General features: G+C 39.5%; 1 long non-coding RNA gene across 1 annotated transcript; it reads right to left on the reverse strand.

The window, feature by feature from the left end:
* Positions 1–653: 653 nt before the first annotated feature.
* Positions 654–6416, reverse strand: LOC114021572. Its single transcript, XR_003566080.3, has 3 exons — positions 6296–6416; positions 4826–4957; positions 654–2415 (listed from the first exon to the last, which is right to left on the reverse strand). It is a non-coding gene; the product is annotated as an uncharacterized LOC114021572 (long non-coding RNA).
* Between the last annotated feature and the right edge of the window lie 3 nt (positions 6417–6419).

Here is a 6419-nt window from a genome sequence, read left to right on the forward strand (position 1 = left end):
TTCAGCCAAAGAGAACGAAGCCAAACCAGAGCTTTCTAGCTTCACTAAAACTAGCTTTATTTTGTTTTGGACTTTTACAGTTGAAACATATAAGATAATTTTATTGGTTGTCGTTAATTTTATATGACACGGTTTGCAGAACAAAATAAACTTTTGAAGTGCTCAGTGAGAGCACTGATGGTCAGCAGGGGGCGCACTGACGCGGCTCAGAACCTGGTGAGTAAAACGCTACTACATTGAACAACAATTCTGTCCCTCCAGAGTTGTCAGAGGAACAAATGCCCTCTCCAAACTATATGTGTCTCTGATATTTTATATAGTTATATAAATGGTGACATCAAAATAGTGAACTCGTGGGGTGGATAAAGAGGCTAGGGTAAATTCATGTCCTAAATACAACAGACTTAAGTCCAAATAGAGCTGTCACACCGCTAAGATAGAAACACAAGATTCTACATTGGGCTTTACAGTTTGACTAATAGTTAAAAAGCCATCCTAAAAGTTGTTAATTTGGTGCATTATCTTAAAGTGAGATAAGGCCTTCGAGTAAGTGAAATCAGTTAAATAAATAAAAACATCATTTAAGGTATCACACAGACTTTGTCCAAATAAAGCTTTTAAACCGCTGCAGATATAACAAAGAGAACCCCGGGTGTCTTTACATAATTTAATATTTAATTGTCATTTTAAACCTTCAGAAGTATCTGCAATATTTCCAATAAAGTAGCCACTCACGCTCTGTCAATTACTGTACTTCACTATCTCGAATGTAGCTATAAAATAACATTATGTTAACAATCTAGATCATCTGAAGTCCGTAGCACTAAACACATGCAAAAAGTACACAAGAAGTTCCAGCTATTTACAGACATAAAACAATCTTAACTTCTGTGTCTGCTCAGATTTTCTGTCGTTTTGCAAACATATTGTACATAGTCTTAACATATTGCTTAAGGAGCCCATTCCCGTTAGCTATTTTTCTAGGTGGCTACATCGGACACATAAGTCAGCAATTCAGCTTCTGTGATTTTATTGATAAGTACATATGTTTATTATTATGAAGGTCTATCTGTATATCTATATGCACACCAGCAAGTTAACATTCCTTTAGCACGAGCTAAACACCTGTAAAAGTGGAAGTGCCAGGGAGGCTGGTGGGGCAGGCGCACGTTTGATGCATAACCATAACAAACTATGCCAGGCCGTAAAGACAGGTTGTTCTCTCCAACTAGAACTTCGTCAGTTTCAGTGTGACTGTGCAAGTTTTAGTCTTTGTTTTTACAATATAAAGACCAATTAAATCCTGGAAATAGTATTGCCAATAAATCTGGTGGAAAGCTAAGTCACTGTTCAAAAACATAATAGAGAGAAGTAAACAGCAAGAGAAACAATGAAAAAATAAGACATTTCTCTTTTTTCCATGTGCAAATTGTTCACACGCCTTCACTTTTACAACTGAGTTAAGCCTTGCCGTGTATTGAACATGACTGAAGATGCATTGAGATATTTACATGACTAAAACTTCCAACCTTGCCGCATTTGCCAAAGAAAGCAATGACTATTTCCCAAACTATTAGGGTACATATCTAGAGTGCAATTTTATTCACAAGCGTCACCACATAATCTTGGATTTACCATTGTTTACCAAACAGTTTTTGGACATATGACCATGGGATTTTGAGTTTAGAGAGGCCAGTGATGGTTAATATCCCATATTTGAAAATATTGCATTTTTGTGCAGTTCGTGCTTTGTCTTTTTTCCACCTCAAATGCAACTTGCATTTATAGTCCAAGAAAACAATCCTAGTAGGTCAACTCCGACAGTCTTATTCCTGTATAAGTTACTGTCTGTATACATCGAAGCGAATAAAAGCAAATAGAAAGCACGATCACTTAAAACGAGCAACAAGTTAATTTGATAGTTACTTTCCATGCTGGCTGTTAAAGATATTATTTGGATGTGATCGCCACGTTTATGCCTTAAGTACCAGGACAATTAAAACAAAGCTACAAAGAGGTTTTTTTTTTTTAAATTATTTTGTCCGCAAAGACTTATTTGCAAAATGAAGAACATTGCTGAGGTATTGGGAAATACAAAGTGGCTATTTACTGTATTTAGTATTCATCTACTTATATTCGAGAATGCTTAGGTGTGTAATACTATAATCGTGGAGAGCAACTGCCTAATTAGCATTTACAAATTAAAATGTTAAACAAAGACATGCTACATATACAGTATGCTATATGTAAAATGTTTTTCTTTATAATACAGCAGTCAGATGAAAAGGTGGAGTTGACTGGATTCCAGATTTGTAGCATTCCTGGGTAATGTGATTTGCTCTGTTTTTAAACCTTACCCATATTGTAGTTCATATAACCGTTCATAGCTGAACAAGAGATATTACACCAACCAATCTGGAGAAAAGAGGAAAATATACATATTACTTTTAAAGGCTTACAGTAACAAGGAGATACACAATAGGTAGGAAGATCTTTTATCCATTCATTTAATTGTGAAGGTTCCAGTATGAACCTTATTTACTGTTTAGGGTAATAAATAATTTCTGATTCTGTAATAAATTAGTAATATAACACAGTGCTACACATACAATTAAGATATATTTGAAAATATAGGTACGTTTAGAACAGCACATTTCTGATATTATACACTCTATTGTGTTTAGGGTGCACCTAACATGCATAGTAATGAAAGTTCTCAAATGAATGGAATAATCTATCTGCTGGCTTGAGTTCCATGTAGACACATTGCATATGAAACTTAATGTCACCACTTCCCTTAAAATTCTCCGGATATATGGTTACAACCTAGCTCCTCGAACATGTAGATTTTTATTTATAAGAATAATTGTGCATATAGCAACATAAAAAAAGATTTATAAGTTAGCGTCTTTCAAAGGCTGTGGAAACCTTAGCCCTGCTTTCATTAAACATATTCTGATTTGCTTGCTGGCCATCTCAATCGCGTTTCACATTAAAAAAAATCTATATGCATTACATAGATTTTCTTTTACGCGCATAAGAGTGGCAGTCTCTTAGTGGATAAGAGGGTGAATAATTGTGGTACACCAGAAAACAGTTCGTGCAGTTTGGCAGCTCTGTTTTTTATTATTAGATTTTTTGACATTTGAACTTGTCTATTGTCTGAGGAGCTCAGTGCAGATTGCAGTAGGTCAAGCTTAAGGCTGCTCTTTTTGGCATTTCACACAAACATGCACATGCTGTCTATTCTCCTTTAGTGAATGCAAGAGCTACAATTTTCCTGATGGGTTGTTGTTGTTGTTGTTTTCCTTGGGAGATATAATCTAGTGATATTTTCATGATAGCCTGGTTATTTTTTCTCATTTTGGATCCATTCCTAATATATCTACATTTCTTGATGTTTGATTCTTCTAAGTACTCAGTCGCTTTTACAGCAGCATGATTTCAAGCCTCAAAATGTTTGAAAAAGGGACTTCAGTAGCTCTGGGATTAAATGATTTATTTCCCCGAAGCTTCACCCAACTCTATCATGACTCCTACAGTCAAAGTTAACATCGTTCATCATTTCTTTGCATCCCCCCTCCTTAAATTCAACCCTCTGATCCTACTTTTTAAAAATTCTTGTTGCTTGATGGGGCTGTGAAGGAGGAGATCCTAAGCTCCTAACATGGATTTGTATACTTCCCACTACAATTTTGCAACCTCTGAAGCAAGGAACCTCTACCATAACAATAGTAGCAATGGTGAGTTTGGGGCCTTTTATACTGTTTGGTTGAAATGATCAAAGAAACACGCCCACAAATAGTGGCTTATTAAAGATCCACTTTTTACAATTAAAATGTAAAGAACAATTTTATACTGTTGAAGGGAGGGATGTGAAGCAAACTGAGTGAATCCCACATAGGAAAGTCATTTTATACTCTCAAAAGACAGGAATTAATTCTAAGTAACTTTTCCCTGGCGTGATTTACGCTTTTTGACTCAGACTTTCTCCTAATCTGCCTCGGTGCATTGATTGAAGCGGAGCTGCAGCCGATCTCTTCCCATAGCTGCTTTTAATTTAAATTTCTTTCTAAAAAAATGCAGCATTCTCTCCTCTCTCAGCAGCCCCATTCCCTTTAACAAGCGTCTGATAACGCGTTTAAAGCTTGTTATTCGAACGCTCAGATCAGCATGCAGAAATGTAATTGCATCGTTTTTCACCAGGAAAAAAAAGAAGGGGGGGGGGGGGAAACACACCTAAAGAAACTGTAAATGCTGAGTCACTGTAATGCGGTCATTGGGTAAACAGGAGAGAGAGATGCTGGCATCTTATTGAAAACCCTGGTGCAAATCGCATCCCCTATCTGCAGGCTTGAGAGCCCTCCTCCCTAGCCTGGATTTATTAATCCAGACTTTGAATAAAGTGGCAAAACCGCAGGCAGAGCCCTCCTTTGTCACTGGATCTCCTCCTCAAGCACCATGAGACCTGCTTTGTTATGGTGGAATAAGATAAACACTGCACTACCATTTCAGCTGCCCATAATGTGCTTCATGATGTGGGGGGACTGCAGGCCAGTTCACCTACTGTTATAAAGGAAGGGAAAGCACGTTTAGTTCTGATCTTGGTTTGCTTATTTCATTAGGCCTTTTAAAAGTATATTGCTCTGCACTGGGGGAGAAAAGCACTTTCCAAAACAAAAGAAAAAAAATCTAGATATTTAAAAAATAACAAAGGTGGAATGTTTTCTTTTTATTTAACAAGATCTTTTGTTCAAGGCTGTTTTCTGGGGCCCCACTACCTCCCTTTTGAACTGCTTAGAGCACTTTGTTGTGGTTTGCTTACCATTGCCCTGGTTTGAGAGGTATATATGGCTTCAGGTATGTGTGACTGAACCTCATGAAATGACAGAGCTTCATAGGCCTCTGGCTGCTGGTGGATTGAATGAGGAGAGTTGAAAACAGTTTGCAGCAAGCCCTGCAGTGGGAAACAAAGAGGCAGAAACGCTGAGAGACCAAGGAGAGGCAGAACTACAGAGAGGCACTGGGCTTCCCAGAGATGCTTTTGCTTCTCTGTGGGGAACAGAGAGCATCCTTTGGGCTGTCTTTGAAGTTGAGGGCTGGACTGGACAGCCCACACTGAATCAGGAGCATTCAGAGTAAATTAATAAGAGTTCACATTGTTTTGAAATGCTGCTGTTGTATTCGAGAGTGGGGTGGATTTTTTGTGTCTTCTAAAGGTGAGTGCAGATTGCAATAGTTGCTGCTCTGTTTTTGTTTGTCAAACAGGGCTCTTCTCCTGGGAGAGGGGCATGTGGCGGATCCCAGCCCAGGATTACATTAATCAAAGCATTATTTCCCCAGGGATGCACAGCACAAATGATAGTAAATCCTAATAAAATTGGATCGCTGAGAAATTGAACGCTTAAAGTAATCTGCTCTGCCTGATAAAAGCTTCAGATTTATAAGATATTTTGTCCCCACCCTCAAACACCTACGGTATCAACAGCGTGTGTGTATGAAATATTGTATATTATATATATAAAAGATCAAGCAGTGTGTAGTCTGACAGACTCATCATTATATACCATATGAAAAACAAAACACCCCCTATTATTTGCAGCATCCATAGGTTATTATCCTACAGAATCGATATCATAAACTCATTTAGGTAGTGGGTTTTCTCTCTCATATATCTGAAGTCAAAATGGTCCCCAAAATTAGATTCTCACGATCTGCATCTCATGAGGGAAAATGTACACTTTTAATATTGACACTGTGGGGAAAAAAGACGTGAATGGTTGAAGCTGAGTTTAAACATCCTTAGAGAGGATCAGTTACAGAAGGAAACAATGCTGGGATAAGCAGCCATTGGTGGAGGGAGGGGAATTGTTCCCGAGGCTGTTATTTTGTGTAAAATGTACGGCATGCTGCACTCTCTGTCAGTTATAAAAAGGCCCCGCAGACCGCTCCTTCGCCTGTGTGCTGGGGTCAGTGCAGCTCGAGGGGAGCCGCTAGGGCTTCGCTGCCTTCAGATTCTCAGCCTCAGCTAGTTCCTCTCTGCAGAAGAAAAGTTTGTTTGGAGCTGAAGTAGGAGGAAATGACAGTGGGCTCAATGAACCCCACCGGGCAATGCACAAGTGGACGGCTAACACTTTCAACGCACGCCTTGGGCACCAGGAGCTGGAGCAGGGAGCATCCTTCCCACTCCGCAGCACACGGGCAACTTTTTTTTTTGCGGGGGGGGGGGGGGGGGGGGACGGGACGGGAACCCAACCAAAAACCAAACCAACAACCCTGCAAATAAAGTAGCAACCTCCAAGCACCAGTGAATTCCCTTTTGCCAGTCTGCCGGGGTGCGCTGAAGCCAAGCTGCACGGACAAAACGCGCTGCTGCGGGATCCGCCCGGCCGCGAGCGAGCACCGAGCAGCGAAGCCGC

This window comes from Chelonia mydas, chromosome 1 (genome assembly GCF_015237465.2).
Source record: "Chelonia mydas isolate rCheMyd1 chromosome 1, rCheMyd1.pri.v2, whole genome shotgun sequence".
Lineage (NCBI taxonomy): Eukaryota > Metazoa > Chordata > Testudines > Cheloniidae > Chelonia > Chelonia mydas.